Source organism: Denticeps clupeoides, chromosome 5 (genome assembly GCF_900700375.1).
Source record: "Denticeps clupeoides chromosome 5, fDenClu1.1, whole genome shotgun sequence".
Taxonomy (NCBI): domain Eukaryota; kingdom Metazoa; phylum Chordata; class Actinopteri; order Clupeiformes; family Denticipitidae; genus Denticeps; species Denticeps clupeoides.
Genome location: NC_041711.1, coordinates 31,238,870 through 31,259,559, shown reverse-complemented (window position 1 = coordinate 31,259,559; position 20,690 = coordinate 31,238,870). Strand labels below are relative to the sequence as shown.

At 43.5% G+C, this 20,690-nt stretch overlaps 1 long non-coding RNA gene across 2 annotated transcripts in view; it reads right to left on the bottom strand.

Moving 5' to 3' along the window:
• Positions 1-17,985: 17,985 nt before the first annotated feature.
• LOC114790055 (uncharacterized) overlaps positions 17,986-20,690 on the bottom strand; it is an 85,629-nt gene continuing 82,924 nt past the window's right edge. For both annotated transcript variants that reach the window (XR_003749757.1, XR_003749756.1), the window contains one exon: positions 17,986-20,520. This is a non-coding gene — a long non-coding RNA (uncharacterized LOC114790055). The remainder of the gene's footprint in view (positions 20,521-20,690) is intronic.

Below are 20,690 nucleotides of genomic sequence, written 5' to 3'. Positions count from 1 at the left end.
GAGGGAGAGAGGAACGGAGGGAGGGAGAGAAACTCCCTACACCCAGCAAATCAATTGAATAAACTAGAAAAATTATTCAGATGGAGCAAATATGAACATTAAAATAAACAAATAACTTTAAAGGAAATCAATCATATAATTTAAAGAGTAAACAGCCTGAACCTCACCAATCTCCCCCATGGTTTAGAGGAATAGAGGATTTTTAATTTTGCCATTGATATAATGCCAGCCTTGAAGATTTTGCAGATGGTCTGGACCTGGAGAAGAAAGAAAAATCAATCGAGTCTAGTTCTGTGCTCTTAAGGGGTGTTTGATATTTACAGCAGGGAGGTTTGGCTCTTTGTATAAATTTACATTTTAAGAGATAAAGGACCTCTGTATTTTGTCTTGTTATTGTTAATAGAAACTGTCGACTTTTATCCTGTCCTAGCGCCGGACAGCGGGGCCGTCTTTGTGCTTTGTATGTGTGTATGTGAGCGCCAGTGTGTGTGCGTCTCAGGCAATTTTCAAGGCTTTATTTTCTTGATACACAAAGCCGGGCTTTGTGCGTGTCTGTTTTTTCATTCTGCTTCCAGAGCGAGCCAATCGAGGTGGCATAATTGCATCAGAGTTCCAGAAATATAGGCTTGCAATTTGGGGCGGGGGGGGAAGGAGCGGCCGAAGACGAGGAGGAAGAGGAGAAGAAAGGGAAAGTGGAAAAAATGACCTCAGACAGGTTCATTTTACGCGCAACGCCTGGACACGGAGGTTAAGGTATTGTGACAGCAGACAAAGTAAGAGTATATGTAAATGCACATGGCTCTTATCACTTGTATAATTCTATGCAGGCCTCCACACTCGGTACCCTAAATTATATTTGGAACACATGAATTCCAATAGAGAGTCTAACACAACCACTTCCATGTAAATGGCACAGGTAATGCTTTAAAACACTGCAGTCACGGCAGAGGGGTGCCGGCGAATAACAACAAAGTGTTTACATCATTTGAATGATTTAAAGGCACTTTATGTGCCCCCTTTAATAGACTGCACCATGTTGGAAGTGACTTCCAGGTCACATCTTTCTTTTTTTCCCTGTTCCTACTACGTCCCGACGCTATTAAAACAAGTGTCCCTGAACGAGGGAGGGAAAGAATGAATGCGGGGAAAAAAGATGTAAAAGTTGTTTTTTTTTCCTATTCCCTTCTCCTTTTAACTTTTATGGGAATGAAGCTGATCAACAGTGCAGGGCAATAAATACAATCGTTTTAGTTTCATGACATCACTTGACGCCATCTTCTCTTGCCTGTAATATTGAGTTTTTTATGTTGTAAAAATGTTACATTTTCACTCATGCAAATCTAACACAAAGTCTTACCACAAAAAAATCAACTTTTAAACTTCTGTTTTATATATATATATATATATATATGTATGTATGTATGTATGTATGTATGTATGTATGTATGTATGTATGTATGTATATATATATATATATATATATATATATATATATATATATATATATATATATATATATATATATGTGTGGGGAAAGAGACAGTGGGCGATATGAGGTGTGACCCTAAATGTACAACATAGTCTGCTCTGCCTCCCGTGTGTTCACATCTCACCTTATATATATATATATATCTATGCAGTTATATATATATATAGGCTTGCAATTTAGATATATATATATATAGATATATATATATATATTATAAAAGGTGAGAACACACGGGAGGCAGAGCAGACTATGTTGTACATTTAGGGTCACACCTCACATCGCCCACTGTCTCTTTCCCCACTCCCTTTCTGCCGCTCCTCTTCCATCTATCCCCTAGACTCAACGCTGCCGCCGTAGAAAGAGGCGTATCTCTCTCTTGTCCTCTTTAATTTTTAATTACTCTCGTCTCTTCACCTTTGCTGCACTCGAGACATCCTTGAATTAAGTGCTGAGGAGGGTGGGGGCCCGTGGCCAGCCACTCCGGGCTCACAGACTGGTCCGGTTTCATTACGCAGACGGACCAGGCGTGGTGTCCCACCGTTAGCCCACGTGACTGAAACAATGCAATCATACAGTTTTCTCATGTTTATCCTTAATAAAAGATTTAACCACTGGTCCTCAAACTGTCCTAAGTGTCAATTTGTCCAAGCTATAGTTTTGTTTGTGTGTGTGTGTGGGGAGGGGGGTTGGATGAAATGGGGGGGGGGGGTCCCCATGTAAAGTGAGAGGTGCTATTAGTGCCAGTTTGATGGCGACTGTAATTGATGGGTCAGCACAGCTTAGAGTCACCACTAAAGCTTTGTTAATTGTCATAAGAAGTTCAAATTGATTGGGCCCCTGCATTAGTACATAAATTTGAATTGATTAATGTTTTGTTGTGAAATGAACGCGTATAATGGATGGGTGGTGCGGTGCTGTATTTATCGGGTTCATTAATGCAGGCCTGGGGACGAGAGGTTGGGGAGGGCTTGGTTCACGGGAGAAGAGGGTGGAGGGACGCCGGACTGCCAGCTCTGCGGGAGCGAGGTCAGGTCGAATACTGCAAATGGCCCAAATAAACCCAAATCACATCATTTACAACATTTTTAGAACATCATAAGAGAGAAAATAAAGCAAAATTTTGGTAGTTGCATTACTATTTTATTATGTGTAGTTCTGCACATTTCAGCAAATCTACTGTTGGGTCTGGCATGGCCTGATGTCATCTTCTTCCTCTCATATACAGTTGAGGACATGTCCCACCACATGGTGGCACTAGTGAGTACGCATGTCAGGCTCTTTAACCCCAGCAAACTGTCCCTCAGCCCCCGAAACAAGAATGCGGCACATTTCCACTCGTTACTTCATGTTCAAGGTACACATGGAAGCTGTAATTCGGGTCGTCTCGGGTCGGGTCGTCTGTGCTCCAACTTGACTCGGGACCGGGCTGAGACCTGTAGCTGCTCGTCGTGTACAGTAAAAGGACTCAGAGGGACGCTGACCCCCAGCTTAATGAAGACTGCAGGTACAGGATGGAGTGCAGTAACGTGAAGCCGTTCCCCCCTTTAATGCACTTATTGGCTCTGCCCTGGCCGAGATGAAGTGTTTTAATATGTTAAAGACCTGGGGCTGTGGGAGGAGAGGAGGTGGTGAGCCTCAGTCACTCCTTTCCTATTAACTCCACTAATTCCCTCTCCCTCTGTAGTCATAACGTCCTGCAGCATGTGAGACGCTTTTTTAATCTTTTGGATAATGAACATAATTCATACGAGCGAAAACGTGAGTTCTCTTCGCAAACATTTTTTTTCTGTGGTTGGAAAACCAGAATGCAAGTCGGTCCATGCGATGTCCATCTCCGAATAAGGGGTGCAGCGTGAGAGGAGACCAGAGCAGGAAATCTGCTTTCTGCCCCAGAAAAGGGCAGCGGGAAATGCAGAGATATCAACTTAACCAGATTTCACACAAGCACATGTTATCAAAGCACAGTCCAGACATTTAACAGGATTACGTTGTAATCATACACCTTACACTGTCAGAGGAGAGGCTGCGACAATAGCAGATTAAGCTTGTCAAAGGACACAGCAGTGGCGTATGAATGCATGTAGGAAGAGGATAATTCATATTTACAATATGGAGATTACGGGTGGTGTGGTCTGATAATGTGTCCTGCAGCACAAAAGCTGATCTCTCTCTCTCTCTTTCTCTCTCTCTCTCTCTCTCTCTCTCTCTCTCTCCATTGGTCTCCCTGGCCGAATGCTGGTTAGCACTTTGCTATCACCTCAATGGACTTTTGGAATGATCCGGATGTCCCGGGCTTTATTAATCGGCATATTGTTCAAGCTTTAGGTTTCTGTTTTGGGTTTATTTGGATCCCGTGTGGGTTTATGCCCACCCCTTCTCTTTTTTAATAACCAGAGAAACAATATGATTGTTAGTCAGGTCTCTGACTAATGGTTTTTGAAGGAAACATGCTTCAGGGGTGTACTGGCATTCACTGTGCGTTCTAGAAAAGATGCGGGTAGGTCTAAAGATAGTTATTTCTATAAATTGCTGGAAAGGAATAAAGGCAAGGGGATGTTTTATTTTTATCAAACTTTCACATTAAAATTAATTTACCATGTGTTATATAACACTTCAAATTAGCATCTATTGTATTTTCTTATATATATATATATATATATATATATATACACACACACACACACACACACACACACACACACACACACACACACACATATATATGCACTTATGTAAAAAAAACTTTGTAGCCACATGACCAATTTAAAACAGACCAGCAGTCAAAAATACAACCCAATAGCCAGCTTGAAGACAAAAGAGGGGACATATTTCCTGTGAAGGTTGAAAGAGACATGGATAAATAGACAGTTTTCGTTGCAAAAGCACCGCTCGGCTGCAGTGCACTGCAGAATTAACGCGTCAGTGTAGAACTTAATCAATTACGCTTCAAAGTGGGAAGCTGGTCCTCAACCCATTTCCACCCATTCCCACTGTCATGTTGCTGTGTAATAACTCCCTTCGCCTGTTGGCTGGAACCTATTTGTATGCCGCTCTGTTTCCCCCCAGTACGGACGCTCTATTAATCTTTCTATATGAACAGTTACTCCGCTTGATGAAATTGGGCCCAATGAGGCGGACCCCCAGTGCCTGGGATAAGGCTCATTCATCTTTATTTGATTCGTTGCTGACATGGGAGCGCAGGGATGACAGAGGTTAAGTCAGTGAGTGGCCGTTGGCTTCTTGTTTGCTCTTTCATGTTCCCCCTTTAACCATCTTCCTTCAGGAAAGAGGGGGAGTGGGGGTTGCAGGGGGCATCTGATGTCGATTTCACGGGGCCACAAACTGGAACATCCGATAACTTTCCGCTCAGCCGATTTCACACAGTCTCTATTGAGTACATCTCCAACTAATAAATAAATATATAAATAAATATATAAATAAAAACTGCTTGTCGTCTGTTTCAGTTTTGGCCCTTTCTGTCGCCTATGACTGCTGAAGATTTTGATCTGAGGAACCAAAGGAAACATCTGAGTTGCGTCACACTGCCTGTCCCTGACAAATCGCACAAGATCACTTCATCAGCACAAATATCCACAAATTATAGAACCTTCTCTTCTTGCTTGGCTTGTCCTTCATTTCGAGACTGAAGATGTTCAAGTATTTTTTCTAACTTGGTTTATACAATTCAAGTGGTCCAAGACCACATTTTTTTCTTCATACTCCTCAGGAAATATGTCAAATTAGTGCATGGTCCAGATTTCTACACTATTTGTAAGAGAGATTTTTAAGATTTCTTAAAAATCTGGCTTTATAGTCCGAGGCGCACGTAGAGACAGCAATCCTGGGAAAGTCGGATTTGAGAGATGCTGCAGGGCAGAAACTGGTCATACTTAAATATTAACTCTGGCCGTTTTGAACGATCCCGCTAACACAGTTTAAAATATTCCTTTTGTCAATGTTTAGCCAGATAGGTCAATGTTTGAGAACAAGGCATCAGCGGCGTGTTGTTCTTGGACGACGGTGGTTGAGCTGCGATGCGTAACGGTTTATTTGCAAAGTGTGTTTAAATAATTAGCAATACGATGTCCGTAGCGCAGAAGTAATATCAAATTGCCAGTTTCCATGGCTCTCATTAGACGGTGGGGCGATCCAAGCAGGGCCATGAGCTCATGTCTAAACTTCACACGTGGGGTGCGGAATACATCCAAGTCCGACGGTTCATCTGAATTCACCCTCCAGTGCCACTTGAGTTTGTTCAACGGCGCTCGGATTACAGACGAATTCCAGGCCGGACTTACAGGAAACCCTTTCTGCATTAAGTCCATTACATTAATTAAGAATGTTTAATTCCTGCAATGGAGCACGCAAGCGAGGCATGAGTCATCCCTGGTCCTCTCCAATCTATTTTTAAATGTAAAAGGCGCCATGTTAATGGTTTGGCGCTAAGAGAGAACTCAATACGGGCCTCATTTTCTGCCGTGAATGCATGCAGGTTCAATATTAGCACTTTATGAAAACTAGAGGCTGGGGAATGATGTTTTTAGTGCATGAATGATGAGGCCGTGGTTTGAAATGGGAGATTCTAGTGTGTCTGGTCTGCCGGTTTCTCTCCTTCGTCCTCTTCGCATGCACCGAGACAAGTGCAATCACATCCGTCATGAAATGCAGCCCTTTTCCCCTACCCCTCTCTCCCTTGCAGCTCAGTATTAAGCGTTAATACGAGACACATGAGCCGTTGCGTGTAAATTAGTTGTATAAGTGAAGTAGGATGCTTAAACCAGGCATGTTGTGTAGGGCCATTTGATGTAGCCCTGGAGCAAAGCTTAGGCTTTAGGTTCACAGTACCTGTGCAGAAATGTGTCCAAATTGGCAAATCCACAAAGACATTATGCAGTTTGTCCCTCTATTGCCATCTGCTTAGCCAGAAACAATACTGATGATTGTTCATGTGTGTTCCCATTTTGAATGGCAGGAGATGATCGCTAGGCTGGGGCATTTGTGGCCCATGCCATGCGGTCGCTTTCTAAGGTCCCAGCGCTCTCATTTGACAGTGTGTGTCTGTGCATGAATGGTGGGTATTGTTTCATCACTCCAGGGGTGCACTGTAAACCTCTTACATGCCGAGAGCCTTCAGCGTGACTCCAAATACGACAGAGGAAGTCACAGGAGGGTCCGCTGCGCCCCCTCAGTCTGCTGTGAACAAGCCCAACCCTCTGCAGAGATGGATGCAGAGAGGGTGACACTGATTATTGTAGCGTAAAAGCTTTTCATTGGCAGCCAGTCCTCCTTCTCCTGCCAATTTGTTTCTGTTTCTGCTGTTACCGTCACAAAAGATTATAGCTGTATGACTCTTATGAGTCACCTGTGCTTCAGAAATCCTAAAATGGTTAAAGAAGTTAAAAGGAAAGGAACAAAGTTGCAGTTGAAATGCAAAGCAAAGCTTATGGCCTGACAAGCTTATTATCTAAAGACATATGAAATGGCAAGGACAATCCCTGAGATTGCATGGCACGATGTGGTATATTTACAGACTGGTCATAAATTGAAGGAAAAGGAAATTAATTTGTGGATTATTTCGCTCCTTTTTTTCCTGTTTGTACCCTTAGAGAGATTTAAACATCATGTTGGTGAATAATACTATGATGAAATATGTATGTTCTAGTAAGAGGTGTGTCTTCCTGGAGAATGGCAGGTTCCAGATAACTGTCACTGAAAAAGATATAAAACTTTTCACAAATACTTCAAAGAATGGACCATATATTTCGGACAATCGTTTCATAATGACCTGTACAGCCAAAATTAAACTTTGGCCTCTATTTTAGTGTGTTAGGCTTGTTTGCTGGTATTAGGTCAAAGGCATCAACAGGATTTACATTTTATAAATAGATAAATCAAGAAAAAAAACCACAATCGATAATGATATTATTAATCATCAGGCTCCGCCCATTTACAACTCTGTTTATCGAGATTGTGATTAAAGATTGTGTTTGCCTTTAGCCTTACTCAAGTGAACAAGCCCCACACCCTTTACATATCTATTATAAAACAGATTTGTAAAGTGTAAAACATGGCGGAGAGCATTAATATTTTGCATTATTATATATTTTGCATTAACATATTTTACTGTGTTACAAATAAAACACTTTCTAAAAGCAGCGGGGCAGGTTGAAGCTCCGTGCCCCGCTGCCCAGTCATTTGGAGCGGTGCGTCTCACATCACGGCTTCTCAAGACAGGCCCTGAGACAGAGGCGAGAGGAGCTAAGCAGGCCTATACTCTCTGACTGAGGCTAATGGATTTATCAGAGAGCTTATTTCATGGCCCCTGCCTTTGATTTATGAATTTTGATTTCGTGGACAGGGCCTTGCGTGTATCGATTGCAGGAAATGTCAGGCAGGCAGAAGGTAATCTTGCCCTGTACATGTGGAAGTACTGTGGTGCATCTCCACGAGCGAGCTGGCTGTCACCGATTTAAAGTGACACGCGGGCCATTGCAAGTGTGTGCGCGCGCGTGTGTGTTCTCAGCAGCGCTAACGGTTGCGTATTACATCATGTAGCGCCACTACTGAGCGTGTGACGGGGGGCTGTGGGGTGTGTCGCCGCCGGCCAGGGAAACAGCAGTAAGGCAACGCTGTAAAATCTTCACTGAGCTCTACTCCCATGCACACGGCATCGAAACACATGTTTCCACGTCTTCACAAGCAGATGTTGGTAAGGCAGCGTGTGTGTGTGTGTGTGTGTGTGTGTGTGGAGAGGGAATGCGTGCTTTGGCAGTGTTCAAAGTGGAGATGGTGCCCTTTGAGGTTTGGTTGTTCTGACGGCACTAGGACAGACAGGGATAATGGAATGTCATTCTGTCAGGTTCTTGGCTGATTAGGGAGTGTTTGTTATTTATTGATTGTCTTTCATGGCGAATTATCTATGCACAGGTCAGTGCGAGCGTTTTATTCATGGAGCCCCGATGGCTGCCTATTCCCATCCTCCCACCGAATCAATGAGCACAAATAAAATGGAATTTTAAAAACGGCCGGAAATTAGCAAACATCTCGACATGAGTGGTGACATGCATACGTTAGCACTGATTGTGTGCATTCTGCCGCTGCTCGCTCGCTTATGTCAGACCCAACACGTTTCCACGTTGCCCACGTTTCTGCACGATTTCCATTGTAATTGGCTTTTAATGTGTCTTCTAAATGAGTCCCCTTTCAGGCTAAAACCAGGAATGTCTAGTTACATTAACGGCATATTTACGAAGTTCCTAGCATGCCGACTAAAACCGTATCATAGCACAGCTTCCTATTAATTCCAAGTTAGTAGGTATAATTTCTAATGCACTACAGTTCAGTTGAATTAGTTATAACGAAGTCATTTTGAAACAGTAAAACGTACAAATTATTCGTTATTTGGATTTTTCTTTTTAAATAGCAGCTTTAAAAATATCCAGTTGACGGTTGTTAAGGCAGCCCGTAGCTCAACACACCCAATCTCTGCGCCATATATGTGCTTGTTCCGTGTTTGTGGGGTTAGGCGCTCAAAGGGTGGGGGTTTGTTTATTAGATAACATCAGTCTTTTACAAGAGGGCCATAATTGCGCTGTTGCTGTCGGTTGCGGAAAGGATTTCCCCTCAGCTTTCATTTGGCGATTGCTTTGAGGCTTTTTGTTTGGCCTGGCTGGCGATAGGATGGGGGCGAGTGGCCTCGTCATCTTGAGCATAAAAGGTGGTGGTGTCGGGCCCCGTCTCGGACTCCGCGCCTGTCCACATCACATTGACTTTCTGTCAACACCTCCCGTTTATTGTTTGTGAGTTTGATTAAAAAAAAAAAAAGAAAGAAAGACAATGAGCAGACAAAAATGCAATTACTCACACGGCAGGAAGTGGCATCTAGCCCTCATACAGATAATCACAGACTAATGTGACATACTGTCGCCACAGCAACGAGGCTTAACCTCGGTGGCCGGAGGGAAAAAATTCAATATGTATCCCATCTGGGCCGGAGAAAAGTCTGTCTACTGTATGTCTCTTTGGTATAAAATAAGACTGGTCCTCTTATAATGCCTTCCTGGGAGAACCCATGGTCGTTCAATACATGGTTCTAGAAAGAAGACACAAAGGCATAAACAACCACTAGGGGCAGCAAGCTACCTTGTTCTTTGCAATGTGCATAGAACCATTAGCTGCTCGAAGAACCTTTATGGAACCTTGACTGTAGCGGAAAATGGCAGCGCTTACCAACAGCACCAGTTTTGTCGTGGTCCAGGGAGATCCGAAGCGGAGGGCTGGTTACCCAGCAGGTAAAAGAACTAACCGGTAACGGGTGGACAGACAAAACTGAGCAGGAACAAGGGGGGAGCTGGGAACCAATTGGCATTCCCTCGAGCCCTGTACTATCATTTACACCAACCACACACACACACACACACACACACACACACACACAGCGAGCGCGGGTGGTATCTGTGCGTCTGCTAATCGCCTGCACGTAAACGGCTTCCAGATGTGCCCGTCTCCACGGCGACTCCACCCAGCCCAGATGCCCGAAGTGCGAGGGGGGCCTGGGAGTGAAATTGGGCACATTTTAGCAATCATTTCGTCCCATCTTCCTGAAGGGGAACTTTTATTAATAAAGCCTTTTCATCTCTGTCTCTTTGATTAGTAGGGGAGAGGATAATGACAAAATCATGGGAAGAGGAAGGGGGTTGGGGCGGGAGGGGAGTCTGGTTTGAGGCTTTTTTAAACATGTGCTTCAGCGGAAGAAATCTACTGCTAAAGGAAAAAAGGGAGAGCGGGACATCATCAATAGTGCTGTAAGTGGTTCCAGTTCAGCGTGGGCCGGGATTTAGTCAGTAGTTACACAGCCAGGTGTCTGTAATTTTGACAGCTCGTTATCAGACGATTTCTTGCCGTTTTCCCCCCTTCTTTATATGTGCAGGAGAGGTCCAGGTCAGGCCCATGGCTGACATCTCTCGGCATCCAATCAAAATGCAGATACTGCCCGGGGAGGGCCGTTGGCAAACAAATGTGTTGTGTAAGAAGAAGAGGGAAGGGGAAGGAGAACGGGGGTCCTTCTTATTAAATAAAACGGGCCGGCGGTGACCCGACTCCCCCCATCCCCTTCCCGGGCATTCAGCGAGAGTCACGCGGCCGCCCGATTCCTATCACCGCGGACGCCAGAGCCTTGGCAAGGTGTCACTTCACGTTTGCGGGCACCCGGTGACGGTGACACACTCAAAGACATATAGGATTCCATTATTTTGCCTCATATGAGGCTGCCATGGCTCATTTCTGCAGAGCTGTCATGTGAACGATGAGGCGTGTGGCGCCTTGCTCTCTGCCTGTCAGCCCGCTCACCTTGAAGACAAGAGCAGCGGAGAAGCGCTCGGTCTCACACGGGACACTGAGGGCCTTAAAAAGAAATTATTCATGCATCCCAGGTTTCTTTTGAATAGATTAGTGTAAGAGCAGTGAAAATAAACATTAATGTATGTCATATAAAGGACAATGAAAACATATGCCGTGTATGTGTATGTTTTCTAATATTACTAATATTCCCGACTTTGTAATCTATGTGACATTTGTTTCCGTGTTTTCACGCACCACCGTATGAATAATAAAACCTCACATAATTAAAAGAGATACATTATTATAACTTATGACTTATAATAATAATGCGTCTGCCTCAGGCCGATGGCTTTAAACAGATTATCCATGTTTTATTCCGCCCTGCCCAGGCCACAGACAGTAATAGCGCACGGTAAAGTTGATTAAGACGTGCTTAGTGGATTTAGAGATATTGTTCCTGGGGCAATTCATAAAGCATAAAATCAATCCCTGCGCTAAAACCCGCCCTCCTTCAGCTTTATCAGCCTATGATTCATAAGCAGGCTTGGCAAGGCGTGGGTCCGGCAGATTAATTTTACGAAGCACTTTGTGTTTAGCTATGTAAGATTATTTCAAATGCGGATGAGATTCTTGTTTACTTGCTTTTTGACATGACACACGGGGTCATGTATCAGTGTTTTTGTACTGTGAGATGGGTTAATTCTCCAGTCCAATCAAACGGATCTGCTGCTGCCGCAGTAGGCGCGTCTACGTCCCTTGTTCAGTAGGGGGTCATTATGTGAACTCTGCACATTTGGATCTGAGATTGCTTAAAAGATGAATGGCGGCGTATGACATTTTACGTTATTTAACATTCATACATCATGCCAGGCGGCTTAACTATGAAGGACATCTAGAGTTTAATGTCCATTAAATCGCGATACTTCAGCGTCAGTCATAATTCATTACTAATGTCAGGTATATAAAGCATATGTGCACAGCGAGATTCTTAAACATTTACTGCAGGCATTAAGTGCAAATGTGTTTGTGGTATGTTTGTCTTTGGCCAACAAGTTGCAGCAGCAGTTGAAAATACATTCATAATTCAGAAGAGAGTGAGAACAAGAGAGAGCTAGAAAGAGCGGGAGGGAGGGAGGGAGGGAGGGAGGGGGAAAAAAAAAGTCTCATTTCAGGGAAGCTTGGAAGTTGCCTTCAGTGACAAATTAAAAGCGCAGTAAGATTTTGCAACCTTGGAAAGACATTGAGGCTGTTTCACCAAGCAGAAACGAGAAAGAAGCCCTGTTACAGCCACCAGTCAAACAGAAAATAAAGACTGTCAAGCTGTACACAAGATCCAAACGGGAGAAACTCTCCGGTTACGTTTCCCCTCCCTCGGTCAAGCTGCAGGAATTGCAGGAATTAGCTATTATGATCACTTCGGCCCGAGATCTTCCGCCAGGGGAGGTCTTGGCTGTCAAGATGCCTCGGTCGTGTGTCGGGCGGAAGACAGAGGGGCTGGCCAGTGTCAGGGCGGGAATGAAAACACGGGCGGAAAAAAAAAACGCCGTAAGGTTCCGAACAAAAGCAGCGCTTGCTGTTGTGAGATTGCTTGTGTCCTGGTCAGTTGTGATTTTACCTCGCGGGTACCGCGGTGATTGTCGCGTATTTTACACGACTTCAGACCAAAAAAAAAAACGTTTCTCAGTGGGATGGAGCCAAGGAGAGGCAATGCAAGCCGTCAGGAGGGAAATCGGAATGGCTGGAGAAGTGGAGATTGATTTTTCCCTTTCTCTGGTATGAAAAGGTCACTTTGATCAATGCTGCATAATTGGGTCTGTATTAGGATCATATAGGGTCATTTTACTGTTTAATGATGAAATATGAAATATTGGGTGGGTAAAATTGCAGTCATTAGTGAGCACTTTCAATTACGGGCCTTTAATTAATTTGAACCTGACCCTGGGTTCAATAGTCTCATACGAGGAGACATAAAAGCACCTCTTCCACAAACCACAGTCTCCCAGCCAATCGTATCCACTTACAGCGTGATTGACATGCATAGTCCTCACACTGAAAAGGAGCAAAGGCTAAAAATAATATGCGTGTCCTTTCTCCCCCAAGCTGCTCTGCGAAATCTAATGTAGGGGACCTTCTTTTGTGACAGGAGACATAATGAAATGTAAATTCAGAGCAAATATAATTTACTTTGAACTTCAAAGTACCTCGGCCCACAAGTAAGTCATATTTAAGAACCATCACTGCACGGAGGAGTCGAAAGATGCTCTGTCTTAATCCGACTTGCAGCGGTGCACCCCCAACTTGTAATGGAGTTCATCAAGTCGTAAAATGGCTTGTGTTAACTTTGTAAGAAATACTTCATCAATGTCAAACTCAAGGCCCGATCGATTTTTTTCCCCTTCCCTTATAAATGCTTTTTGTTCCGTGTTTCCTTAAGTAACTTCATGAAGCGTTCCTGAAATCCAGCTTTACATATGATAATGGCCTTGAGTGGTAAACCACGGTCAGACAGCCTACAGCAGGGCATGCAGAGGACACCGGCGTGGCTAAATGCACTAAAAGGCTTCTAACAACGTGTCTGGACTCATGTTCCCATAATGACAAGTGGTAGATTAATTATGCTCAGTATAGGTCATAATTATACATCCTCACAGGCGGCTGTTTACCTTCCACGGCCCTGCACTCTACAGGTTTTAGGTTACAGTTGATGAGCACACATCGTATCTATAATCACTTTATGCAGATATTAATTTCATTTTTTTCGCAGCATTTGTGAGATAGTGAAAGAGAGATGATTTTTCTTGTCCCGAAAGCTGGCTGAAGCACACCGGATCTTTTTTCAACAACTTTTTTTAGGAAATGGACTTATGTTGTCACTGCATGAATGTATTTAAATAAAAAATTCCAGATTCTGAATTCTAAACGTGCGTTTATATTTTCATGCTTGTTTTGCTTTGGTCCCGTATTGTAGAAATTGAGCTCAGAACTGGCAGTTTAGCGAATTTCCCTGCTCCAGCACACCTGATTGACCTCAAATTTGGCTCGACGATTGTTGTTTTTAAATGTGGAGAGCTCCATGTTCTAAGGTCCAGATCCCTGGTTTACCCTAACTGCTCAAGATGGGGAAAAGAAAACAATGAGACAGGACAGTGGTCTAAAAATAGCCAAAAAAAGTCCCTCACAGATCACTCGCAGTCCGTTTCTCAAAAGTCCCGGGCAGCAGTGTGACCTCACTGTCCTCATATTTCCAACAGTGCCCCATCTCTTAACTTCCATTTCTTACATGAATGACAATCTTCAGATAAGAAGCTTAGGATTAAGCTGCAGCTGCTTTGAAAAATATATATTTATTTCTACTGTATGACCCAGGTATATTTTTACAACTGACATTTTGCAGGTTATTTGTTTGCCTGTATATCTCAGCTGTTAATATCAAGTATTTATTTCACTGCAATGAGCGCAACTTGCATGAAACACATTGTCCTTTCATTGGATTGAAGAAGAAAAAAAATCCAAATATTAGTTGTAATTCGGCGGTAATATTTCATTCAAATAAATGGGTTCTGCCATAGCGTTTACAATACTTCTTATTTGAATAGTTATGAAAAAGTTCCTTACGGTTACATGGAATTCCCTTTTAGTTTCTTTTAAAAGGAAAGTGCCTTTTATATAAGTATCCTAAACAAACAGCAAGCACTGGTGCTTTATTTAATAAATCTCTCTGAGATTGTGGCCCTCCCATTCCCTGAAGGGTGGGAGGAGGAAGAGTGGGAGAGAGAAATCATCAGTAATCGGGATGTCTTAATTCTCTGACATAAACATACATACAGATTAATGAAGCCTGTGGAGATGCTGTGGAAGGCAGAGATTGCTTATCGATCCATATCAAAATTTTCATGCTAATCCCAGCCAGGAGACAGAGCGTCTGGTATCAGAGTTAATAATCTGATTTCTAGGCTGTCCGACACAATTCCAGCGTGAGGGCCTAATCAGGCTCCCGTCCTCCTGCCTCCGAGTTCCTGCCTGCTGCCGCTGCTGGCCGCTCGGCCCCTGCCACTTTGGCGACAGTGATTGAGCATATGATGTAAACATGTTGACAAATTAAATTTTTTACATTTCAGGGGAGATTTGTGGGACGGCGAGGTGGATAGGGGGCCCAAAAGCTGCTGACCTCCATAAAGGTGTGATTATAGAATTCCTCGCCCTGGGATCATTTTTATTCCGCTTCCCTCACGTTTGACCTCTAAGGTGTTGCTAATGACAATTTGGGAGAGAGGAGGATATATTGAGGGTGCCTGGCATGTTGACTTCCTTTCCATTTAGCCTTCCACCAGCTGATGTTCGCTCTGAGACAAGGTTATTTTTACAGCTCACATCCCCCTTTTGAAGCGTTGTTGGCGTGGCTGAGCGTCTTTGTATGTACATTATGGGTCCCCCTCAGTACCAGTGCTTATATGATCTGTTGTTCCTACCATCAAAATCACCAAGCACACTAGCCTATGCATTTTTTTTACAAACAATTATCAAATAATATAACTAAATTGTTATTTCTAAATATCAAAAACAAAAGAACATTTTACCCAACAGCTTTTTGCATTTCACACGTCAGCTTGTGGATTATTGCTGAATGAACAGCACAATTTATATACCTAGTTTTATATTTATTCCTAATCACTTTTCTGTACTTTTGTTATATTAATTTGTTTTTCTTCATCATTGTGAGGAGTTAGGTAGTTTTAACAATATTTCAGTTTGTTCAAGATGGAACAATCCCATTGGAAAAAAAAAGGTTGTGGATTGCTGAATTTAATAGGTAAACCTAATTTTTTTCCCCACTACTGCAAATTGTAAAAACGTCCTTATGGTTCCTGACATAACACAATACACTAAAGCAAACAAACCAAATAATTTGTCATAATAGCCAATGCACAATGCAAGTTTGCAACTGCATGTCAAAATGTGCATGGGCATACTGTATATGCAAAGCTAATACTGTCAGCGTGGGAGCATTAGACGTGGATAGAGAAGATCACTCTTCATTTGCCGATCAAGCCAAAACCTTTTTTGTGTGTGTCACTGGAAAACAGACCTACCTCAGTGTGACTGCTCGCCTCAGGACCATGCCGCACAGGCCGTGTGCTCAGGGCCGGCGTGCCATCTCCCTCCGAGGGAAGTAAAATTACCTGCCTTCTCACCGCAAAGTGAAACGAGAGCCCCTCAGTGGAGAGCCTCCCCCGCCACGGCAGCGGCAGGCAGACGCACCGCCAGGCGCCTCGAGAGGAGTGAGCTGATGTGTCTTAGTTAGGCCAATATCCTCGCCTCCCATTTTTCTCTATTAAATCTTTATCACATACTCGTCGAGTGTCACTTGACATTTGCATTTTGCCGCGGCGCGGAACTGGAAGGCTCAGGGGTTCTCGCTGATGCGCCAGGCTCCCTCTTAAACATTGCTTTGTTAGCCAGCCGCCTCATGTCATTTACAGGACTGGGTCTGCGGCTCTCTTAGCAGGAGAGGGGATTGTTTTTCAGGCCTGTTATTGTCTCTATACACGAAGACCTCAAGATGGATCTGAAGGCTGAATTAGATGAAGGAGTGAGTAAAAGAGACACTTTTTAACACGTTCAATTAAATGATAAAAAGCCATGTTATAACAGATCAGCCACAATATTAAAACCACCTACATTAATCTGTGCATGACCTTTTGAGACCTCTGAACGTGTCTTGTTGTATCTAGCACCAGGGTGATAGCAGTAAATCCATTAACTGCTTGGTTTGGGAATGGTCTGAACTCCATGCAATGTTCCTTGCAGTGCAGCAGGATGCATTATCCTGTTGTAAGTTAGGAGTGCAGCAATCTTGCCTTACTTCCAATGTGCCTTGTCCTTCCATCTCCTCCCCATATAAACAGTAATTATTCAGAGCAGGCCACCTTCTACTGTTGAATTGTAGTCCAGTTCTGATGCTCGCATGCAGGTTCTATGAACTTCTGGCAATGGACAGGTCCTTTCTTACCTGTCTGACCTTCTTCATCATAACCAGAATCAAGGTTTCCAGCAGTTCACTAGCTGCCTTTACCTTCAGGTTCACACACTACACACATATGAACTTCAAGAGCTGTCATCGTGCTATACAATATAATTGCCTGTTCTCACTTTTAATGTACTGGCTGGTCGGTTTTACATAATATAATAGATATGAAAAATCTCACTGGACTCCATGATGAATTTCTACCATCAGTTTATTTGTCTGATCGATTAGGAAGTTATAGAGTGAACAAAGCGGTCGGTGGACTCAGGGTTTGTTCTGTACTTTGCTGACTTCGTCTCATGTACGTTCTGTTCTCAGACAAAGGATGACTGGTGTTTTATATCAGAGAAGGTTATCCAGTCGCTCAGGCTGTGACAAATGACAAATGAAATGTGAGGCTGGACAGGAAAGAGAAATGACACGGGGCAGAGAAAAGAACCAGTCAACGTTGCTTTAACTTTTCTCAATAATCAATCTCCTCATCTTGATGTTTACAAAAAAGAGTCGATAGCAGGAGAGAGGGCTTTGTGATTGACTTTGATTTCTCTCTCAGTCCAAATCAGACTTTATTGTCTCGCTCTATGACATTGATAATTTGTAATGATCTGGGGGGGATAGGGGGTAAAGTCTGTAACTGTGCTGGGAGGGCTGTCCATGGTGACGCAACTTTCTGCTCAATCTGCACACGTCTCCTTTGTACACAGAGCGACACCAACTGCCAAATATAACACACGTCCTCCAGGTTCCAGGAAGATCTCCTAAATGTCCTTACAAAAAAACATGTTTTTTATTGTTATCATCACATGAACATCCTCTCTGATGTTCTGGTTATGCAGTGTACTCTATAGAGTGCTGTGCAGGGAATTAATTGTGAGATCAAACGATAATGGTGTTCTCATGGCCACCTCTTAAGTGTCTGTAAATGATTAGTGTGCAGTGAAATTAAAAGTCTTTTTTTGTTGTTACCTTTCGTTCTGTATTTGTGTTTTTACGGTTGTGCTCCATTCACAGTCTTGAAAAAAAAGACAAGAAAAAAATCATATTAACTTGACTTATTTTTAATTAAACGTATAACAAGATGAACCTGTTAAAAGCATTTTCATCATAAACATTTACACACTTGCCGGTGGCCCTGGCTGCATTTTGGTCACATATGGTCAGCTGACCTGCAGCACAGCAAGATGGCAGGGTTGGTAGTAGCCTAGTGGGTAACACACTCGCCTGTGAACCAGAAGACCCGGGTTCAAATCCCACTTACTACCATTGTGTCCCTGAGTAAGACACTTAACCCTAAGTTGCTCCAGGACTGTCCCTGTAACTACTGGTTGTAAGTCTGATAAATGCTCTAAATGTAAAGACAGCTGGTTATAGGTTATTTTTGGTTGTTGGACCTTTCACATCCAGCAGAGACACTGGCTTGTGTTAAAAATCTGTAGGTGTAGTCCCATATGTCTTACTCTGACAACTGTGATGCTGATAAGCACACAAGCAGCATTCATAAGCTGTATCTATACGTGGAAGCATGCTGATCTCTATAAAATGTCGGGGTTTTCCTATTGTGTTGAAGGCTTGTCCCTGAGGCTCAAGGGAGACTTAGCAATATGAGAAGCTTAGAGAATCCCGTTCAGATCCAGAAGGATTATGTCCAGGGTAATGCACTGTGTCAACAGCATGCCTCTTCTAATGAGACAGGTGTACTGTACTCGCTCAGGAAAACGACCATCATCCATGTTGTCCTCCATGTATTTCTCTTTTTGGTCCTGTCCAGTGGCATGTCTGGTTCACAGGAGCCGCATGGTCTAATGATTGGCATTAAAGTCTGTTTAAATCTTTAAATTAACCAGTTTATGACAATTGTCACACCAATATGAATCTTTAATTGCATTAGCAAATGTTATTTGCCTTTTATCATCTTTTTTTGTATGGATTTTGACGTGGGCTGCATAATGGCTATAATATACAAACAAACTGTTTTCAGTCAGCAGGATGACATTTAAAGAAATATTATCTGAGTTTTATTCACTTATTAATTGTTATAATAAGTGTAATGAATAAAAAGTCACCAGAAATAAAAAAAAAAAAAACTCTTCATAGACGCTGCTTGTCTCTTTATGACTGGCAGAAGCAAAGGTTTACGGTGGGGACCAGACCCTCGAATCACATGGGGGACTGTGCAAGATGCCTTGAAGGGTGAGAGACCAGTAGTGGCCGACAGATGTTGGTTTCTTGCCAGGTTGGCCAGGAGGAGATGTGTGCCCCAAGTGGAGGGCCACCCCACACAATAAGACCGGAGGTACTTCAGTTCTTTTGGGTGGATCAGAACTGGTGCCATGGTGAATCGCTGTTTGAGGTTGTCAAAGGCCTGTTGGGCCAAAGGCATCCACAGCAGTGGGGTGGGCTTACCCTGGAGCAGAAAAGTTAGGGGCTGAGCCACCTGATGAAGCAACATTTAAATTTGGCAAACAACAGGAAGTTCTGCAGCTGGCATGGTGGATGGGGTAGGTTAGTCGGTGGTCATGGTTGGGTCCATGGTGATCCTCTGAGGACTGATGCTGAAGCCCAAAAAAATGATGTGCGTCACATGGAATTAGCATTTCTCCAGATTGAAGAAGAGTATGTTATCAAGGACCAGTGCAACACGGTCTGGACATGGCCAGTGTAGGTTGGGAGGTCAGATTAGAAGACCAACAAGTTGTCAAGGTAAACAAAGAGGTTGAGGATATCAGGTAGGAAATCGTTAACAAAGGCTTGGAATGCTGACCCCGAAGGGCATGATGCAATACTCATAGAGGCCCATCAGTGTGTTGAAACCGGCCTTCCAATCGTCCCCGTCCTGGATTCGCACAAGGTGGTAGTCGATGCAGTGCCGCAAGCTCCCATCTTTCTTTCCCACAAAGAAGAAGGGTGCTGCTGTAGGGGAAGTGGAGGGCCATATGATGCCACTGGCCAGGGATGTATTCTTGCATGGCCTTTTGCTCAGGAAGGAAGAACAGAACACAGATGGCAGGGCCAAAAGGAGCAGGTTGATGGCGAGAACTCGATGGTGTAATTGGCATCACTCCGATTTCTTTGTTTGATGGCCATGAAGTGAAAGAATGCTGCTCGTCCACCAGTCTGTTAGGAACGAGGATGTGAGCCACGTGGAGGACTCAGAACAATGGAGCTTGTGCTGGGGTCCTGCAGTAGCTTGAGAAGGCGAGTGGGTGCAGCTGCATTCAGAAGCATGGTCGGAGCCGCTGGGTTTCACTGTGGCAGAAGGAGGTCGTGGGGTGTGCAGAGTTGAGGGGGCACCAACCTAGAGTAGTTAAACAGGAAGGCAGCCAGCTGTAATCGGGGTCAACAAGCGTGGATGGTTTTGAGAGCGGATGTAGCATCGGAGATGGGGTTGGAATCTTAGTCATGGAGGAAAAGGCAGTCATGTTTCGCAATGACAATTTTTGACAAATGACAAAAGCATTGTCTGTTCAGAGGAAGTCAGCATGAGTTAAAATCAGTCCAGAAAACATCTTACAGCAATTTAATATTAAATTTGACAAATTAGTTAGCGGTTGTTGTTGCTCTTCTTCGCCTCTTTATACTGTCTGTTGTCCCAGACGTGTAGTCCTTCTGGATCATCAAGTTCGAGGTTGGCCTGGTACCCTCTGGTGGCCTGGCGGGCAAGCAGCAGCTGTGACAATACCAGTTTAGTGTCAAACCATCAGTTATTCAGATCTAACAGTGACTTTTGTTGTTTTTTTACATTTGTTTATACTGGACAGAAAGGAACTACATGACATTTCTGATTTTGTCACTAGCAAATGACTTTTTTTTTTATCAGTTGCCATTGATGATAGGAAT